General features: G+C 44.6%; 1 protein-coding gene across 1 annotated transcript in view; it reads right to left on the bottom strand.

The window, feature by feature from the left end:
* Positions 1-22,153, bottom strand: part of CHD2 (chromodomain helicase DNA binding protein 2) — a 178,359-nt gene that overhangs the window by 151,476 nt on the left and 4,730 nt on the right. The window lies entirely within an intron of this gene.

Here is a 22,153-nt window from a genome sequence, read left to right on the forward strand (position 1 = left end):
ATTCCACCCTGTAGGACAATGTTTGTTAGAGTAGCAGTTGAAACCTGAAAAACCATGGTCTACCTTTTCAACCTCCTTCCAGAGAACCAGGCAAAACAAGCTTCATTTCCTTTCGGCAAATCTCACTTTTTTTCATGACTTCTTCCTACTTTAAGCTGGAAACAACTCTAAGCAGACCATAGGAAAAAAATGAAAACCTAAACTTTCCTGAAATGGATGGGGAAAAAATAAAAGAGGTAGCTCTCTCCAGTTGCCAGTATTTAGAAATCTTGCTCCTTTTGGCAGGGGACCTGGGGAAAATGAAAGGAACACCAGATGCTTAGTTTTAACGGATTTTTTTTTGAGGGGAGGGGCTTAGGGGTGAGGGAAACAACTCTTAAATTCTTTTGAGCCTCTGCCCCTGGGTTAGCATCAGAAAATGTTACATACATGTAGAGCCTAGGAAATAGTCTGGCCGCTTTTTTAAATGACACAGTTGTTGATTGATTTGGCTCAGTGTAGCATCAGCCACTTAGGATAGAGCTAGGACTTGATCCCAAGTTGCCTGACTTTTTATAGATCTTGATTTCCTTGTATGCAACCTGGCCACCCTCCTTGGCAATATACTTTGAGCTCTAAGTGGGCACACACATACACCCACAAAATACTTCTTCAACCGAGATTAAATTTTCTCCAAGAGACATTTAATTTCCAAGAGCCATTCCCTTACATAGTGTAGCTTTGAACACCGTGCACCTGCAACAAGGCTGTTTTTGCTGAAATAGCCGCATTCTGAATCCTTTTTTCTCATTCTTCTGGTGTGTTTTTGCTGTGCTGTTGTTCACTCCCTTTTCCTTCCGTTTTTCCCCTCTTATTAAGACCTGAAATCCCTCTCTGATTCTGCCTTTTCAGATTCATCACCGAGTATGTCTATGCCAGGGAAACAGGCCCGAGCAGGCCTTTATTAAAACAGTCATGGCTGAAAAGCACTGAGTTAGCTGACTAGGTGCCAGGCATTGTTCTCAACTCTCATTGGTGATTAACTTGATCATACTGCACTCCAATGAGAGACAGTTATCATCCCTCTCTGTGTCTTATCCCTATTAGGAAACTGAGACTTAAGGAGTTTAACTTGCCCGAGTTCACACTACTAAGAAGTATTTTAGGCCGGGCGCGGTGGCTCAAGCCTGTAATCCCAGCACTTTGGGAGGCCAAGACAGGTGGATCACGAGGTCAGGAGATCGAGACCATCCTGGCTAACACGGTGAAACCCTGTCTCTACTAAAAAAAATACAAAAATCTAGCCGGGCGAGGTGGTGGGCGCCTGTAGTCCCAGCTACTCAGGAGGCTGAGGCAGGAGAATGGCGGGAACCTCCCGGCGGAGCTTGCAGTGAGCTGAGATCCGGCCACTGCACTCCAGCTTGGGTGATAGAGCGAGACTCCGTCTCAACAAAAAAAAAAAAAAAAAAAAAAAAAAAAGAAGTATTTTAGCCCAGATAATTTGCCTTCAGACCCTTCTGCCTCTCCCAGTTTTCTTTCAAAAACTGTCCCTTCGCAGAATAGGTTTATTTGAATCTTTTGTTGTGTGGATCCTCAAGATTTGCCAGCTCCTACCTCCTATGCTTCATTGAAGGTATTCTACCTTCAGAATCAAACATGAGATCCAGTCTAATTGAATCTCCAGGCTTTGCCCCACCCCATTGCTGTTAATCTCCTAAGGCCACCTGGGAGCCCTCCAGCTCTCTTGTTTGCTCCCCCTTTGATTTCTGGACCCCTACGATTCAGCTTTGGAGTGGCTCAATTGTATGAAGGGATATCTTGGGCAACTTACATAAAACAGTTTTCTTCTCCCAAGTTTACATCCCACACGATGTCCTCTTTAGAGAAGGCCCTTTATTGAAACTTTGTCTGCTATCACAAATGACAGCTATGATTTCTTTTGCCATAGTTATACCATCTCTTCAGTCATCCCTCCTTATTGCAAGAAGAGTTCTGTTGTAAATAAAAAGCACTGACACCTGGCAGACCACATCCTACCCCCTCCACAGTTCCTTTTCACTCTCAGTGATCTGCCAGAGAACCAAGAGGAAATCCCTCCCACCCCCAAGTCACACTGACTCCTGTGACTGCCATTTCTTTGGGAAAGAAGATGACGAGGCAAACCCTTAGCCTTGGCTCACTTAGAGGAAAGGCCTGTGCATGTGCTCTGAGTAGTTCTGTTACTATTCAGTACTATCCAGTGAAAAACTTGGATGGGCAGAGAATATTTCTAGAAGGATACAAGGACATGTTTATACTGGTTGCCTCAGAAGAGGAAACCTCAGATGTAGCTACAGAATTAGGGAAGAAGTGACACTTTTCGCTCTACTTTTCTGTGACTTTGGAATTTTGAACCATGTGAATGTACTGCCTTCTTCAATTAATTTTTTTTTTTTTTTTTTTGAAACAGAGTCTTGCTTTGTTGCCCAGGCTGGAGTGCAGTGGCGCAATCTCGAATCACTGCAACCTCTGCCTCCTGGACTCAAGAGATTCTCTTGCCTCAGCCTTCCGAGTAGCTGGGATTACAGGCACGCACCACCACACCTGGCTAATTTTTTTGTCATTTTAATAGAGATGGGGTTTCACCATGTTGTCCAGGTTGGTCTCGAACCCCTGAATTCAAGTGATCCGCCTGCTGCGGCCTCCCAAAGTGCTGGGATTACAGGCATGAACCACCACACTCAGCCCTAATTAATTTATTTTTATTAAGTAATTTATTTATTTTGGAGACAAGTTCTCACTCTGTCCCAGGTTAGAGTGCAGTGGCAAGATCATAGCTCACTACAGCCTTGAACTCCTGACCGCAAGCCATCCTTCCTCCCACCTCAGCCTCCCAAGTAGCTGGGACTACAGGCATGCACCACCATGCCTGGCTAATTTTTTTTTTTTTTTTTTTTTTTTTTTTACTGTAGAGACAAAGTCTTGCTTTGTTGCTCAGGCTCATCACAAACTGCTGGCCTCAAGCAACACTCCCACCTCAACCTCCCAAAGTGCTGATCTTTAGGAGGGAAGCCAAGATAGAAGGAAAGAAGGAAAGAAACTAAACAATCTGTTGAGCTAAAAGTTGACACTACTGGAAAGGAAGGTTAACTTTTTTATTTACTTCACAAGAATCTGCATTGTGTGAATTAGTTACAGTAAACACTTGTAATTTTTTTTAATGAAGTGAAGGTCACAGGAGGCTCAGTACTTCCAGGGCTGTGAATGTCATCTAAGGTGCACCTGTCTGATAATAAGGACTCCTGGTACATAGAATGGGAGGCAGTAGCTTCCACTCCAAATGTCACATGACCTCACACAGCTCAGCAATAGAACAGGGCTTTCCACTGTCCTCCCTGCTTCCCCGAAGCTTCACAGGTTTATTTTCCTTCTTCTGCCTTCTACTCCTGTAATAGCAATTAAAGAAGAGGCAGAGACACCAGCAAGGTCTGCCTTTCCCCGTTTCCCTTCCTCCCTGTCCCCTTTTGCTCTGGAGTGTCTCCTTTAGATTGTCAGCGGAACTTATCTTGGAGGTTCAGCAGAAACCTAGGATGACCTTGACTCAAGCCAAGGACACGGTTGTCAAGTGCAGGCGTTTCCAGATTCCTGCTGTTCTGCTCCTGCTCTTTGCAGCTTCTCTTGCTCCTCATACTCTGCAGAACTTGCACGCAGGCTCAGTCTTACGCTCTGTATACCCCCTGTTCCTTCTTCACGAGTGGCTGTCTTTCTTTGCTTTGCCCAGTGTATGTCGCACACAGTGTTGAAGGTCATTTGATTCTCAAAATATCATTGCCAAGCACAATTATTGAGTTTCTTTAATATGCCAGGTACTATTTTAGGAGCTGAGCGTGTAGCATGGACAAAAGATATGGAGTACCTGTTCTCATGGAGTTATATTCTAGAGGAGGGGAAGGCAATACACAAGAAAATGCCCATAGCTGGGCGTGGTGGCACACGCCTGTAGTCCCAGCTACTAAGGAGCCTGAGACAGAAGAATCACTTGAACCTGGGAGGTGGAAGTTGCAATGAGCCAGATCACACCACTGCACTCCAGCTTAAGGCAACAGAATGAGACTCCATCTCAAAAAAGAAAAGAAAAGAAAAGAAAAGACCCAGTAGTAATAAGTGCTGTGGTGATGGGAGCCAAATTTTGGTTGAGTGGTCAGGGAAGACTGATCTGAGGAGGCAATGTTTAAGCTGAGGCAGGAAGGGCACAAAGGAGGCAGCTAGCTATGTGTATATCTATGGGTGGATTCAGGTTAAGATGGCAGATAGTATGCATGCTACTAATTTTGCCCTATCCCAAAACTGCACTAGACAGATTTTCTTTTCTATTCCTTTTCTTTCTTTTTTTAAGTTGTAAAACCATAAGGAAAGGAGAACAGGAGAGGAGAAAAGAGCAACACAATTTTAGAAGCTGAAAAATAGATGGATGAGTGGTAACTGATTTAGCAGACATGAGAAAGCTGAGATCCAACCCAACTTACACTGGAAAAACCTCAAAAGGCTCAGAAACTGCCAGAACCAGGGACCGTCGGGACTGAGGGTGGAGGAGAAGGCTAAAATAAGGAGAAATCAGCGAGAGCAATTTAAGGAGCAGTGAGATCCCTAGATCCCCTCTGTCCTTCCAGCAAAAAAAAAAAAAGGGGGTTTATCTTCTAGAAAGTCTCGGACTTGGAGGATGTCAGGCTCGCTGAGGGCACAGGAAATATGGAAATGGGGAGGTCCAGAGGCCAGATGCACAGTGAATGCAGAGACTCCAGCTGTCTTGCCCCATCTGGCTCTCAGATTGCTGGCAAAGTGACTTCTGTCTTCCAGGTAGTAGAGTGGAAGACTTTTTTTTTTTTTTTTTTTTGAGATAGTCTTGCTCTGTTGCCCAGGCTGGAGTGCACTGGCATGATCTTGGCTCACTGCAACCTCCGCCTCCTGGGTTCCAGCGATTATCCTGCCTCAGCCTCCCGAGTAGCTGGGATTATAGGTGCGCACCACCACGCCCAGCTAATTTTTGTATTTTTAGTAGAGACAGGGTTTCACCATGTTGGCCAGGTTGGTCTCAAACTCCTGACCTCGTGATCCACATGCCTGGCTTCCCGAAGTGCCGGGATTACAGACATGAGCCACCACGCCCAGCCAGAAGACTTTTCTCCGAGGAATCTTAACAGCCTAGAGGAATGACGCACAGAGTCTAACACTGGAGTTTTCCAAACAAATGGTTGAACAAGGTCACCCCTCAGTGAAGCTCAGGATCAATGTATCAGACACATTCTGTGCACTGCTTCTAATTCTTTTGGTCTGACCTCTTACTCCACCCATATCTGCAGCCACCTTTCCATCAAGTTCTTTACAACTTTGGAAGGCAAAGGAAAGTCTCCTCTCAGCCCTGAATCCCAAAGCTTCTCTGACATTGTGTGGGCCTGCAGAACCACTCAGCATCAGCATTTAGGCACGTGCAACCTAGGCATTTAGGGAACATCTCTGGGGCCACCTTTGAGGATAAATGTTTTCCTCTGTCATCCCAAGTGGACAATTCTGAGACACATTTCATAAGACTCAAAATATCCCATGGAATGCAGCACAAGTCACCTAAAATGGTGGCCAACTAAGTAACACAGCATTGTATTGACTTTCTCTCTGTCCTTTTTCACCGCCTCAGTCCCTCCCCCCATTTCTGCCTCCTTGTATCAATTCCCAAATGAGCTACCGCCATGTAAATCTTTGTGTTGGGCTCTTCTTTGGAGCTAATACAAGGCCCAATCCCACACTCAAAGCTGAGACAGAGTCTTGCTCTGTCACCCAGGCTGGAGTGCAGTGGTGCAATCTCTGCTCACTGCAGCCTCCACCTCCCCCATTCAAGCGATTCTCCTGACTCAACCTCCTGAGTAGCTGGGATTACAGGCGCATGCCACCATACCTGGCTGAGGTGGGAGGATTGCTTGAGGCCAGGAATTTGAGACCAGAGTGGCCAACATGGTGAAACCCCGCTACTAAAAATACAAAAATTAGACAGGCGTGCAGGCATGGTGGCACACACCTGTAATCACAGCAAGTTGGGTGGCTGAGGCAAGAGAATGGCTTGAACCCAGGAGGCAGAGTTTGCAGTGAGCTAAGATCACGCCACTGCACTTCAGCCTGGGCAACACAGCAAGACTGTCAAGAAAGGAAGTAAGGAAGGGAGGGAGGGATGGAGGAAGGGAGGGAAGGAAGGAAGGGCAATCTACAGAACGGAAGAAAATATTTGCATATATCTGATAAGGGGGGTTAATTTTCAAAATATAGGGAAAACCGGGCCCAATGGCTCACGTCTGTCATCCCAACATTTTGGGAGGCCGAGGTGAGTGGATCGCTTGAGGCCAGGAGTTTGAGATCAGCCTGGCCAACATGGTGGAACCCTATCTCTACTAAAAATACAAAAATTATCTGGGCATAGTGGCTCACACCTGTAGACCCAGCTACTAGGGAAGCTGAGGCAGGAGAATTGCTTGAACTCAGGAGGCAGAGGCTACAGTGAGATGAGATCATGTCACTGCACTCCATCCTGGACAACAGAGTGAGATTCCATCTCTAAATAAATAAATAAACAAATAAAATATAGGAAGAATTCCTACAACTCCGTAACAAAAATAACAAATGGCCTGATTTTTTTTTTTTTTTTTTTTTTAAGGCAGAGTTTCACTCTTGTCACCCATGCTGGAGTGCAGTGGCGTGATCTCAGCTCACTGCAACTACCGCCTCCTGGGTTCAAGCGATTCTCCTGACAAATGGCCTGATTTTTTATATAGTCAAAGGATATTGAACAGATATTTCCCCCAAAGAAGACATACAAATGATCAACAGGTGTATAAAAGATGCTCAACATCATTATCAGAGAAATGCAAATCAAAACTACAGAACGATATTACCTTCTACCTTTTAGGATGGACTTTTTTTGTTTTTTTTTTTTTTTTTTTTGAGACGGACTCTGTCGCCCCAGGCTGGAGTGCAGTGGCACAATCTCAGCTCACTGCAAGCTCCGCCTCCTAGGTTCACTCCATTTTCCTGCCTCAGCCTCCCGAGTAGCTGGGACTACAGGTGCCTGCCACCATGCCCGGCTAAGTTTTTTGTATTTTCAGTAGAGACGGGGTTTCACCATGTTAGCCAGGATGCTCTCGATCTCCTGACCTTGTGATTTGCCTGCCTCGGCCTCCCAAAGTGCTGTGATTACAAGCATGAGCCACCGTACCCAGCCCATTATTTTATTAAAAGGTAACTTCGTGGCCAGCAACTTAACATCTTGTTTAATAAACACAGAATGGCCAGGTGCGGTGGCTCATGCCTATAATTCCAGCAATTTGGGAGGCCTAGGTGGGTGGATCGCCTGAGGTCAGGAGTTTGAGACCAGCCTGACCAATATAGCGAAACCCTGTCTCTACTAAAAATACAAAAAGTAGCCGGGCGTGGTGGTGGGCACCTGTAATCAGAACTTCTCAGGAGGCTGAGGCAGGAGAATCCAGGAGGCAGAGGTTGCAGTGAGCTGAGATCAAGCCACTGGACTCCAGCCTGGGCGACAGAGACCCTGTCTCAAAAACAAACAAAAGTAAAATCAGAGTAAGATACCACTACCTGCATAGGAGACAGCTGAGAATTTAAAAGATAATGCCAAGTGTTGATAAGGCTATGGAACGCTCTCATACTTTGCCAATGAACATGCAAAATGGTACAGCTACTTTGGAAATAATTGTCAGTTTCTTATACAGTTAAGTATAATTACCACATCACCCTGATCCTAGGTATTTTCCCAAATGGTATAGCTATAACATTCAATACTATTCAACGATAAAAATGAATGAAATATTGATACGTGCAATCTGGATGAATCTCAGATCTAATTTTGCTGAGTGAAATAAGCCAAACAAAACAGTGCATTCTCTACAATTCCATTTATATGAAATTCTAGAAGATGCAAAATAATAGAAAGCAGATCAGTGCCTGGGGATTGAGAGTGGGAAAGAGATGGAAGGAGGGGATTTCAAAAGGGCATGAGGAAACTTTCAGGGGTAATGATTATGTTCACTGTCTGGATCATGGTGATGGTTCCTCAGATATGTATGTCAGAACTTATCAAATTGTACACTTTGAACATGCGCAGCTAATTGTTGTCAATTATACATCAGTAAAACGGTTTTATAAAAAATTGCATGGCTGGGTGCAGTGGCTCACACCGATCACCTGAGGTCTGGAGTTTGAGACCAGCCTGGACAACATGGTAAAACCCTATCTCTATTAAAAATACAAAAATTAGGCCGGGCGCGGTGGCTCACGCCTGTAATCCCAGCACTTTGGGAGGTAGAGGTGGGCAAATCACGAGGTCAGGAGATCAAGACCATCCTGGCTAACATGGTAAGACCCTGTCTCTACCAAAAATACAGAAATTAGTCAGGCATGGCGGCACACGCCTATAGTCCCAGCTACTCAGGAGGCTGAGGCAGGAGAACTGCTTGAACCCGGGAGGCAGAGGCTGCAGTGAGCCGAGATCACGCCACTGCACTCCAGCCTGGGCAACAGAGTGAGACTGCCTCAAAAAAAAAAAACAAAAAAATTAGCTGGGCATGGTGGCATGCACCTATAGTCCCAGCTACTCAGGAGGCTGAGGTAGAAGAATTGCTTGAACCCAAGAGGCAGAGGTTGCAGTGAGCTGAGATCGTGCCACTGCACTCCAGCCTGGGTGACAGAGCCAGAGTCCATCTCACAGGGGAAAAAAAAAAAAAAATTGCATACAGGTTGCCTACAGATATCTCGTGAAAAATAAAGAAAAAAAGAAAAATGCATAAAGGTTTGCTTGTTTCCTTGTTTGTCACTGGAGTAGCCTGTGAAGATGGTACTCTTAAATATTTATTCCTATTTCATTTTTTTAATCAACATCTATTTTATTCTTTGACTTTTTGTAATTTTTAATTTTTTAAATAGCACCTGGTTCAAAATTCAAAAAGTGCAAAAGGATGAAAAGCCTCTATCACCTCTATTTTCTTCCATCCAGCTCCACTCCCTGAGAGCAGTTAATGTAGCTAGTTTTCAAAGTATCCTTTCTAAGATATTCCAGATTTTATTATAAGGCACACGCTACTGAGATAAACTAGAATGGGGTTGTATTTTATCTGTTGGCTCAAAGACTTCAGGATCAAGAGCATGTTCAACATCAGACAAATCGTCCTGTACAATCTTTGTGAAGCCACACTATCAGGCTATCAGGTGGAATCCCCACCCCACTGCCACACCCTGCTAAAAATGCGACCGATGATCTCAAATGTTTCGCTCCTCTTTGGCCTTTCTCTTGCACCTAACAGTAACCTCTCATCTCTTGTAGCTCTCAGTACCTTCCTGATATTGCATGATCCCAGCTTTCCTCTGCCACCTTTAGCCTTTTCTTTTCCACTCATCTTCTTGATTGCCTTCTGGTTTCCCTCTGACTCTCTATATGAAGATGGTTTCCAGGCGCTGTTCTTGAAGGGCTCCCTAAAAAGTCTTACCGGTTTACAACTATCTACACTAAGGCCTCTTTTACGTCTTAAATTGGTGCTTTGCCAGCTTAATGCATCACCTACTCTGGCCTCAGCCAGACTCTTACTGTCCTGTCATCCTGTCTGGCACACGACTGCCCCCCAAGTTTGCACAGCCCTCCCCACAGCCCTCAAATGTGCACTGCTCACATCTCCAGCTCTGTGCCCATCCCACAGGGCCAGTTCATGCAAACTGTTCGGATTTCTGTCTTTCAAAGTGATTACTTTCCCTCCTTAGGATTTCTACCAGTTAACACCTATGCTATTTCTAAGAAATTGTTTCTTATCATAAATTATTATCTATTTGAGTACAAGGACTGTATCTCCCTAAGAAGACTCAACCTGGCTTTCCTGGAGGTAGAGACCTTGGCTTAGATTTATTTTGTTTACTAATGCACAGCTGTAGATGCTGAAATAACTGAGGGAATGTTTACTATATCAAAATTATCCAACAGGCCATTAAAATACCCAATTGTACATCAAATTCCATTAAATAGATTAGGAGAACTTGATATTGAATGGGTTTCAACATGGTTTCACCAAAGTAAATCACAATTTAAGGTATTTTTTATGTAAATATAGGCTTCCATTTATGAGAGCTCCTAAAAAGTAGGATACACCCTGTATGTCAGTGATCAAAAAATAGATTTTGCCCTTGGCACTCTGATAGAATCTCTGGAATGCTGGCATGTTATGTAATAGCCCCTAACCAGCCAACCAGAAGTATCTCAATCCTGAGAACTCTTTGGTACTTTACTTGGGCTCCTACTATTTTCAGTTTGCAGTACAGTGATTCATTTACAAGTGCCTTCTCCTTACTAGGTGTAGGCACTAGGAAGACAGAGAGTGGTAGCAACAAGTCAAGCGCAAGGACCTTGGCACCATCAGCTTTGGGATCCAAACCTGACTCGGCCATTCCCCGGCTGTCTGACCCCAGCCTGTTCTGACTCCATCAAAACACATGACTAGATGGCCACACGTGGTGACATGCCCCTGTAGTCCCAACTACATGGGAAGCTGAGGTGGAGGATCACTTGAGCCCAGCAGTTCAAGGCTGTGGTGCACTATGATAATACCTGGGCAATACAATGAGCCCCTTTCCTACAAAAAACATTTAAAAATTAGCCAGGTGTAGAGGCATGTGCCTGTAGTCCCAGTACTCCTGGGGCTGAGTTGGGAGGATCGTCTGAGCCCAGGAATTCAAAGTTGCAGTGAGCTATGATCGTGCCACTTCACTCCAGCCTAAGTGACAGAGAGAGACTCCATCTCTTTCAAAAAATAAAATAAAATAAAAAGATTATATAGAAACCTCCACATTGTCCAATCTGTTTGTACAACATTGTCAACCCTCGAAAACCCACTTGGCAGCAAATGAGATGGACTGCATGGCCTGGAAACTACAGGCTAACTGGAAAGGACTGTTCCTGTTGCAAAATATTGCAAGGTCACAAAACAAGCAAGCCATGAGTGTTTAATTTAAAATGTTTGACTGGGCACTGTGGCTCACACCTGTAATCCCAGTACTTTGGGAGGCCAAGACGGGCAGATCACTTGGGTCCAGGTGTTCGAGATCAGCCTGGCCAACATGGCGAAACCCCATCTCTACTAAAAATACAAAAAATTATTCCGGCCTGGTGGTGTGCACCTGTAGTTCCAGCTATTCAGGGAGATCTGAGGCAGGAGGATCACTTGAGCCTGGGAGGTGAAGGCTGCAGTGAGCCCTGATTGCGCCATGGTGCTCCACCCTGGGTGACAGAGTGAGATCCTGTCTCAAAAAATATAAGTAAGGCCGGGCGCACTGGTTCATGCCTGTAATCCCAACACTTTGTGAGGCCAAGACAGGCAGATCACGAGGTCAGGAGTTTGAGACCAGCCTGACCAACATGGCGTAACCCTGTCTCTACTAAAAATACAAAAATTAGCCCGGTGTGGTGGCAGGTGCCTGCAATCCCAGCTACTCGGGAGGTTGAAGCAGGAGGATCACTTGAACCCGGGAGGCGGAGGTTGCAGTGAGCCAAGATCGCTCCATTGCACTCCAGCCTGGGCTATGGAGCGAGACTCCATCTCAAAAAATAGTAATAATAATAAATAAATAAAATTAAAATGTGATATTTTGTTCATCAGAGATGTATTGACATTATTTTAACCTTTAAAATATTACATGCAATGGCTGGGCGCGGTGGCTCAAGCCTGTAATCCCAGCACTTTGGGAGGCCGAGACGGATGGATCACGAGGTCAGGAGATCGAGACCATCCTGGCTAACACGGTGAAACCCCGTCTCTACTAAAAAAATAGAAAAAAACTAGCCGGGCGATGTGGCGGGCGCCTGTAGTCCCAGTTACTCCGGAGGCTGAGGCAGGAGAATGGCGTAAACCCAGGAGGCGGAGCTTGCAGTGAGCTGAGATCCGGCCACTGCACTCCAGCCCGGGCTACAGAGCGAGACTCCATCTCAAAAAAAAAAAAAAAAAATTACATGCAAATATTATTTGTTTTGATTATTGAGTTTTTTGATACCTCACTTGCTTCATCCTAATCCCAGCTCTGCTAGTATCTATAGAATCAGAGAAAGGGGACTCTGGTAACCACGAGCTTTGGTTCTGACTTTAGCTCTGCCATTTACAAGCTTAGAGACTTGGACTCCCTGAGCCTCACCTTCACAACTCCCAGTCATACAGTATGGATGATTATATCTGCCCCATTTTCTTTGCAGGGCAGTTAAATATGAGGGTCAAATGAGATAATGCAGGAAAGAACATTTTTAAAAGAACATTGTGCCATATATGAAAAAGGAGATAATAATTAGCAATAGTTTTTCTTCCAGCTTACTCTTTGAGCAGGGATTAGCAAATCCAGCTTGATCTGTGAGCTCCTGAATCAGACAGGATGGTAACGTTCAGAAACCAGAAACCCTAGGACAACCAACACACCCAGATCTATGCAGCTCCACGGTACTGACTGACACTGGAGCAAGTCTATGCTAGCACAGTGGCCCTGACCACTACTTCCACCTCTCTGTGACACAGAAATGGGATATATACCCGAAGAGAGAGAGAGAGAGAGATTTTATTGAGAGAGAGAGATTATACTATAGCTGATATATTTTTTAGATCCTGAACCCTCTAAATCTCATGTTGAATTGCAATGCCCAGTTTTGGAGGTGGGGCCTGGTGGGAGGTGATTGGATCATGGGGGTGGATCTCTCATGACTTGGTGCTGTCCTTGCAATGGTGAGAGAGTTCTCAGGAGATCTGGTTGTTTGGAAGCGTGTGGTACCTCTCCTCCAACTCTCCCTCTTCTTCCTGCTCTGGCCATGTGATGGGCCTGCTCCTGCTTCACATTTCACCATGACTAAAAGCTCCTTGAGGCCTCCCCAGAAGCCAACTAGATGCTGGTGCCATGATTGTACAGCCTGCAGAACTGTGAGCCAATTAAATTTCTTTACTTTCTAAATTACCCAGTCTCATGTATTCCTTTATAGCAAGGCAAGCATGGCCTAAGGCAATATCCTTTACAAAGTTTTTATGACCTGGCCAGGCGCACTGGCTCACACATTTAATCCCAGCACTTCAGGAGACCAAGGTGGGCAGATCATTTGAGGCCAGGAGTTCAAAACCAGCAGGGTCAACATGGTGAAACCCTGTCTCTACTAAAAATACAAAAATTAGGCAGATGTGGTGATGGGTGCCTGTGATCCCAGCTACTCAGAAGGCTGAGGCAGGAAAATCAGTTGAACCTGGGAGGTGAAGGCTGCAGTGAGCTGAGATCATGCCACTGCACTCCAGCCTGGGTGACATAGAGAGATTCTGTCTCAAATAAACAAACAAACAAAGTTTATATGACCAGTGAGCTCAGCTGATGTGTTTTAGGCCTGAACTAACTATTCCCAGATTGTAGGCTTTTGTCCAGGAAATAAGCATAACTTTAAGTGGGCCAACACCTCCTCCATTTGTTTCTTAACAATGTCATTACTTTTGTATAATCATTATACTCACACTATATCAAGTTTTAAAGTACAGATTGTGGGCTAGGCATGGTGGCTCATGCCTATAATTCCAGCACTTTGGGAGACCGAGTCGGGTGGATCACCTAAGGTCAGGGATTCGAGACCAGCATGGCCAACGTGGCGAAACCCCATCTCTACTAAAAATACAAAAATTAGCCAGGTATGGTAGCACATACCTATAATCCCAGCTACTTAGGAGGCTGAGGCAGGAAAATCACTTGAACCCGGGAGACAGAAGTTGCAGTGAGTCGAGATCATGCCAGTGAACCGAGATCACTCTGGGTGACAGAGTGAGACTCTCTCTCTAAATAAAATGAAATAACAATTTTATGTATTAATAAAATTAATAAATAAATTTAATAAAATAGATTGTGGAGTGGTCATTAGGGATCCTCCTAAAGCCTTCTTGTAGCATTAATTTACTTGTTTCTTGCACGATTAGGTAATTTATTTGTGATATTTCACTGGTCTTTCATTAAAACAGTGTTATTCTTCACGGTGGCTCACACCTGCAATCTCAGCACTTTGGGAGGCCAAGGCGGGAGGATCACGAGGTCAGGAGATCGAGACCATCCTGGCTAACACGGTGAAACCCCATCTCTACTAAAAATACAAAAAAAATTGCTGGGCATGGTTGGGGGCACCTGTAGTCCCAGCTACTTGGGAGTTTGAGGCAGGAGAATGGTGTGAACCCGGGAGGCAGAGCTTGCAGTGAGCACAGATCGCGCCACTGTGCTCCAACCTGGGTGACAGAGCAAGACTCTGTCTCAAAAAACCAAAACAAAAACAAAGACAAAAACTAAACAGTGTTATTCTTGTTACCTATTTTAGGTAATTTTTTTTTTTTTTTCTGTCATAGCAGTTAAGATCAACGGTAGTAAAAAGTTTACTTTTGGAGGCAATCTGGTTTTCCTTCTTTGGTTTATTTAAAATGACCAAAGGTTTTCAAAGTTTATGAACCAGTGTTCCAAAACCTTTTCTAATATTTGGAGAAAGTTTTAAACTGCATATATGGAACATAATATAATTCTTTGCAACTTTCCTGTGTTGATATTTCTTCACCCTAGAATTTTGGGGTTTGTTTTTGCTGCTTTCATAAGCAGGTGCCATATACAATGCAAAATGAAAGGATCACTGAGGCCTGGGACAGTGGCTCGTACCTGTAATCCCAGCACTTTGGGAGGCTGAGGCAGGTGGATCACTTGAGGTCAGGAGTCCAAGAACAGCCTGACCAAGATGGTGAAACCCTGTCTGTACTAAAAATACAAAAATTAGCCAGGCATGCGGTGTATGCTTGTTAGTTCAGCTACTTGGGAGGAGGATTGCTTGAACCCAGGAGGCTGAGGTTGCAGTGAGCCAACATCATGCCACTGCACTCCAGCCTGGGTGACAGAGTGAGACTGTCTCATCGTTGAGATAACATACTTTGTGATTATTGTCCAAAGTACCTGCATCTGTCAGTGCATGCTCCACTTTGCCTTTATTTTTTTAATTTTAATTTTAATTTTTGGAGACAAGGTCTTGCTGTGTCACCCATGCTTGAATGTAGTGATGTGATCACAGCTCACTGCACACATTGCCTTTAAAACAAAGACTGCCTGCTCCAGCCTGAGGTCAGCTTTTTCCCTACCCTCTGTCTCAAGAGTGAAAGAACACAGTTGTCAAAGACATACACTTTGTATATACCTTTATTCTCACTTTATTTCAGTGTATGTCATTACCAGTTTGCATGTCTGTAGTGGGTATTTGAGGCATTGGTCACTCAAGCATCCATTCACTTGAATTTGCTATGAGGAAAATCCTGCCTCTTTGGAGACTGTTCAGTGATAGTCATATTTCCCCACTCTATGCCAGCACATGAATCAAAGTTAGCTACTCAGTCATCCCTCCCTCTCTCTCCCTTCTTTCAGTTGAATCTTACTATGCTTTTAACGTCTGTAGGATCTGTACTGATGACACATCTTTCATTTATATTTTCACATCTTTTTTATGGATCAGTCTAGCTAGGGTTTTATCAACTTTGTTGATCTTCTCAAGGCTCCAAGTTTAACTTTGTTAATTGTCTCTCTTGTTTGTTTTCTATTTCATTGATTACTACTCCATCCTTATTATTTTATTCCTTCTATGTACCTCCTTAGGTTGACATTGCTCTTAAGATAGAAACTTCACTCATTAATTTTGGGCCATTCTTCATCTTCTTTTTACTTCTTTTTGTTTTGAGACAGAGTCTCGCTCTGTCGCCCAGCCTGGAGTGCAGTGGCGCAATCTCGGCTCACTACAAGCTCTGCCTCCTGGGTTCACGCCATTCCCCTGCTTCAGCCTCCCGAGTAGCTGGGACAACAGGTGCCCGCCACCACGCCTGGCTAATTTTTTTGTATTTTTAGTAGAGACGGGGTTTCACCGTGTTAGCCAGGATGGTCTTGATCTCCTGACCTTGTGATCCGCCTGCCTTGGCCTCCCAAAGTGCTGGGATTACAGGCGTGAGCCACTGCGCCTGGCCTCTTTTTTCTTTTTCTTTTCTTTTTTTTTTTTTTTTGAGACAGAGTCTCCCAGTGTCGCTTGGCCTGGAGTGCAGTGGCATGGTGGCATGATCTCAGCTCACTACAACTTCTGCCTCCCACGCTCAAGTGATTCTCCTGACTCAGCCTCCCAAGTAGCTGGGATTACAGGCACCTGCCACCATGTCCACCTGATTTTTGTATTTTTAATAGAGATGAGGTTTCACTATATTGGCTAGGCTGGTTTCAGACTCCTGACCTTGTGATCCTTCTGTCTTAGCCTCCCAAAGTGCTGGGATTACAGGTGTGAGCCACCACACCTGACTAAAATTCAGCATTTTTTTTTTAAGATGGAATCTCTGTCACCCAGGCTAGATGGAGTGCAGTGGCATGATCTTGGCTCACTGCAACCTCTGCCTCCTGGGTTCAAGAGATTCTCATGCCTCAGCCTCCTAAGTATCTGGGGCTACAAGCAAGCAACACCACCCCCAGCTAATTTTTGTATTTTTAGTAGAGATGGAGTTTTGCCATGTTGGCCAGACTGGTCTCGAACTCCTGACCAAAAGTGATCTTTCCACCTCGGCCTCCCAAAGTGCTGGGATTATAAACATGAGCCACCAAGCTTGGCTTTAGGCCTTTCTTCTTCTTTAATATAATCACTTAAAGCTATAAATTTCCCTGTGAGTAATGCTTTGAATGCATCCTAAATTTTTTTTTTTTTGTAGAGGCAAGGTCTCTTGCCTTTTGTAGAGGTAAGCTCAGGCTGGTCTCGAACTCCTGGACTCAAGTGATACTCCCACCTTGGCCACCTAAAGTTCTGGGATTACAAACATGAGCCATCACAACCAGCCCCATATTTTTTATATGCTGTATTTATTATCATTCATTTTGAATTTTTTTTTTTTTTTTTGAGACGGAGTCTTACTCTGTCGCCCAGGCTGGAGAAGAGTGGCGTGATCTCGGCTCACTGCTAACTCTGTCTCCTGGGTTCACACCATTCTCCTGCTTTGGCCTCCCGAGTAGCTGGGACTACAGGCACCCGCCACCACGTCTGGCTAATTTTTTGTATTTTTAGTAGAGAGAGAGTTTCCCCGTGTTAGCCAGGATGGTCTCGATCTCCTGACCTCATGATCTGCCTACCTCAGCCTCTCAAAGTGCTGGGATTACAGGCATGAGCCACCATGCTTGGCCCACACCAGCTAATTCTTAAGTTTTTGTAGAGATGGAGGAATCTTGCTATGTTATTTAGGCTGATCTCGAACCCCAAAGCACAAGCAATCCTCCCACCTCAGCCTCCCAAAGTGATGGGATTACAGGTGTGAGCCACTGTGCCTAGCCAACTGTATATCTTTTACCAAATTTGAGAAGCCATTATTTGTTCAAATGTTTTTTTCTACCTTCTTTAAAACATTTCCTTCCTCATACCAACCTAGGTGACAGAGTGAGACTCTGTCTCAGAAAATAAAAATAAAATAAAAATTTCCTTCCTTTTGGGATTCCAATTACCTGTATTTAGACTTATTGATACTGTCCTACAGCTTCCTTTTCTATTTTTTTGGTCTTTATTTTTCAGATTGTGTACTCTATTGTTATATCTTCAAGTTAGCTGACTCTCTGTCATCTTCATCCTACTATTAACCCCATTCAGTGAATTTTTCATTGATTTGTTTAAATTTTTTTGAGATGGAATCTCACTCTGTCACTCAGACCGCAGTGTAGAAACATTTTCAATTATAAAATTTCTTCCAGCTCTTTTTCATACTTCTCTGATGAGATTTTCTATGTGTTCATTCATTCCAAATATAGTTTCCTTTACTTAATGGAACATGGTTATATTGGCTGCTATAAGGTTCTTGTCTGAAAATTCCAACATGTGGAGTCACTCAGAATTGTTCTCTATTGACGACTTTTTTCTGTGAGAATGGATTGCATTTTCCTGGTTCTTCATCTATTGAGTGATTGTTACTGTATCCTGGAATTTATGATGCTGTTTTGTGGAAACCCTGGTTATATCTCCCCAGAGATTACTGTTCATTTTGTTTTAGCTGGCACTTACCTTGGAGAGATTCAAACTGCAAATTCTGACTTGCCCACAGTGGGCAGTAGTTCAAGTCTCACTTCTGTTCTTTTAGCCATAAATGCAAGTTGTTTTGAATCTGTTACACTTGAGTATGGTTCGGGAGTCAGCCTAAGACTTGGGCAAACTGTAAATAGATTTGGGAGCTCCCCTTTTCTGACTCTTTCTGGTCTGAGATTCCCCCTTCATTTTCTGATGGCCATGGTGGCCCTGGGATTTGTCACCTGGTTCCTTGGCCCAAAAAGTTGGTAGGCTTTCCACTGAAGTTACAACTACCCTATTCCACAAAACGACAGTCTTTTTTCTGGCCAAAATCACATACAAAAAGGGAAACCCATCTTGAATCAGTTCCTTTAAGTTTCAACTCCTCTTCAAAATCTGCCTACTTTTGTTAACTCTCCAGAAACACTGGTTGGTTTCTTTTGCATTTTGCCCATCATCTCTACTTATCTTGGTGGGGGGACAGTCTGTTAGGCTCTTACTCTGCTATAGTTGAAATGGAATTCTCTTTCTGTTGAATTTTTTTCATTGACAAATAAATTCTACATATTTCTGAGCCGGGCACAGTGGCTCATGCTTGTAATCCCAGCAGTTTAGGAGGCCAAGGCCTGTGGATCACGAGGTCAGGAGTTTGAGACCAGCCTGGCCAACATGGTGAAACCCTGTCTGTACTAAGAAAATTAGCCGGGATGTGGTTGTGCACCTTTAGTCCCAGCTACTCAGGAGGCTGAGGCAGAAGAATCACCTGAACCTGGGAGGTGGAGGTTGCAGTGAGCCAAGATCATGCCATTGCACTCCAGCCTGGGCGACAGAGTGAGACTCTGTTTCAAAAAAAAAAAAAAAAATCTATATATTTATGGTGTACATGATGTTTTAATATACATATAGATACATTGTGGGACTGCTAAATCAAGCTAATTACCATATTCATTACTTCACATATTTATATTTATGTGGTGAGAACATTTAAAATTTACTCTTTTAGCAATTTTCAAGTATATAATACATTGGTCTTAATTATAGTCACCATGTTGTGCAATAAATCTTTGAGAATTAGTCCCTATGTCTAACTGAAATGTTGTATCCTTCGACCAACATCTCTTTAACCCCCTACCCCACCCCAGTTGAATACTGAGCAGATATCTAAAAGATTGAAAAGAATTGTAACTAATTCATCCCAGAAACAATGTTCTAAGGAGATGGAGCTCCAGACTCCTAGTACCTCCACATTCTTGTCTTTTAGAGTCTGGACCTTCAGGCTTCCCTTGGATCAGGTGCATTCCTACATATTCTTTTTTTTTTTTTTTTTTTTTTTTTTTGAGACGGAGTCTTGCTCTGTCGCCCGGGCTGGAGTGCAGTGGCCAGATCTCAGCTCACTGCAAGCTCCGCCTCCCGGATTTTCGCCATTCTCCTGCCTCAGCCTTCGGAGTAGCTGGGACTACAGGCGCCCGCCACCTCGCCCGGCTAGTTTTTTGTATTTTTTAGTAGAGACAGGGTTTCACAGTGTTAGCCAGGATAGTCTCGATCTCCTGACCTCGTGACCCGCCCGTCTCGGCCTCCCAAAGTGCTGGGATTACAGACTTGAGCCACCGCGCCCGGCCTCCTACATATTCTTTCTTTCTTTCCCTTTCTTTTCTTTTCTTTTTTTGATGGAGTCTCACTCTGTCGCCCAGGCTGGAGTGCAGTGATGCGATCTCAGCGCAATGAAATCTCCGCCTTCAGGGTTCACACCGTTCTCCTGCCTCAGCCTCCCGAGTAGCTGGGGCTACAGGCACCCGCCACCACGCCCGGCTGATTTTTTGTATTTTTAGTAGAGACAGGGTTTCACTGTGTTAGCCAGGATAGTTTCTATCTCCTGACTTTGTGATACGCCCTCCTCAGCCTCCCAAAGTGGTGGGATTAAGTGAGCCACCACGCCCGGCCTTTTTTTTTTTTTTTTTCTTTTTTGAGATGGAGTTTCGATCTTGTCAGCCAGGCTGAAGTGCAATGGTGCAATCTCAGCTCACCGCAACCTCTGCCTCCCGGGTTCAAGCGATTCTCCTGCCTCAGCCTCCAGAGTAGCTGGGATTACAAGCATGCTAATTTTGTATTTTTAGTAGAGATGGGGTTTCTCCATGTTGGTCAGGCTGTTTTTTGTGTTTTTTGTTTTGTTTTGTTTTTTGTTTTTGGCAGAGTCTCACTCTGTCACCCAGGATGGAGTGCAGTGGTGCGATCTCGGCTCACTGCAAGCTCCGCCTCACAGGGCCAGATCCTGCCTCAGCCTCCGGAGTAGCTGGGACTACAGGCGCCTGCCACCACGCCTCGCTAATTTTTTTTGTTTTTTTTTTTTTTTAGTAGAGACGGGGTTTCACCGTGTTGGCCAGGATGGTCTCGATCTCCTGACCTCGTGATCCACCCGCCTCGGCCTCCCAAAGTGCTGGGATTACAGGCATGAGCCACCGCACCTGACCATATTCTTTCAATAAATCCCTTTTTTGGTTTCCAACCACATTAGGTTTCTGTTGCTTACAACCAATGATATACTATCATGCTTATCCGTCCAACTAGACTCTGAGCACTTTGAGGGCAGGTACTCTATCCTTTTGCCTTGGTGTTCTTTGACCCCTCAGCCCCGCTGCTTTCCTTTCCAGGCCACAGAGGCAGCCCCAGCTGTGCAGAAGCACTGAGAATACAGAACAAGTAGGTGACAAGAACCTTGCCCTAGAGAATCTGCCATCTAGATAAGGTAGCAAGATTGGCATTTACTAAATGATTGTGGCTAATACAAAGAAGAATGTGATTCAGTATCGAAATTGGAGGCTCACTAATAAGGTCACTGTGTGGTCCAGAAGCAGAAAGATCAGGGTGGGTTCCCTAGGACATTTTCTAGCGGAGTTTCTTGGAGAAGCTATGAGGACCTGGGTGAGAAGAGGCAGATGATCTGCAGGGAATAGCAGGGCTGCAATCAGTCTCCCTAAACCGTACTTTCAAAAAGCCAAATTTTTAAAGTTAATGCGTTGACCGGGCGGAGTGGCTCACGCCTGTAATCCTAGCACTTCGGGAGGCCAAGGTGGGTGGATCACAAGGTCAGGAGATTGAGACCATCCTGGCTAACACGGTGAAATCCCATCTCCACTAAAAATACAAAAACAAAATTAGCTGGGCGTGGTGGCGGGCGCCTATACTCCCAGCTACTCAGGAGGCTGAGGCAGGAGAATGGCGTGAATCCGGGAGGCGGAGCTTGCAGTGAGCCAAGGTTGTGCCACTGCACTCCAGCCTGGGCGACAGAGCGAGACTCTGTCTCAAAAAAAATTGTGGCTGGCCAGGCACAGTGGTTCATGCCTGTTATCCCATTACTTTGGGAGGCTGAGGGAGGCGGATCACGAGGTCGGGAGATCAAGACCATCCTGGCCAACATGGTGAAACACTGTCTCTACTAAAAATACAAAAATTAGCTGGGTATGGTGGCACATGCCTGTAGTCCCAGCTACTCAAAAGGCTGAGGCAGGAGAATTGCTTGAACCCGGGAGGTGGAGGTTACAGTGAGCTGAGATTGTGCCACTGCACTCCAACCTGGTGACAGAGTGAGACTCTGTCTCAAATACAAAACAAAACAACAACAACAAAAAAAAAACAAAAACAAAAAACCATGGCCTCCAAAAAGGAACAGAAGAGAGGTCTGGAAACGAGAAAGTCCTATTGGGTCTTGGTGTCCAAGAGCAGGGGTAGGTTAAAATAAACACCAGAGGAGGAAGAAGAATAGAAGTGTCGGTGTGTGGCTGAGCGGCCCCTCTTTCCCTTGATGAAGAATCAAGAGGGCTAATGTCTCAAGCCTCGGAGAGTGAAGAAAAAAAAAAAAAGGAACGATGTGGGTTAATGTATGTGCTAACTAACTTGGTCATGGTAATCATTTCACAATGTATATGTATATCAAATCATCATGTTGCACACTTTAGATTATACAATATATTTGTCGGTTATATCTCAATAAAGCTGAAAACAACAACAACAAAAACAGCCCAAGGCTGGATGCAGTGGCTCATGCCTGTAATGCCAGCATTTTGG

Source organism: Piliocolobus tephrosceles, chromosome 6 (assembly GCF_002776525.5).
Source record: "Piliocolobus tephrosceles isolate RC106 chromosome 6, ASM277652v3, whole genome shotgun sequence".
Lineage (NCBI taxonomy): Eukaryota > Metazoa > Chordata > Mammalia > Primates > Cercopithecidae > Piliocolobus > Piliocolobus tephrosceles.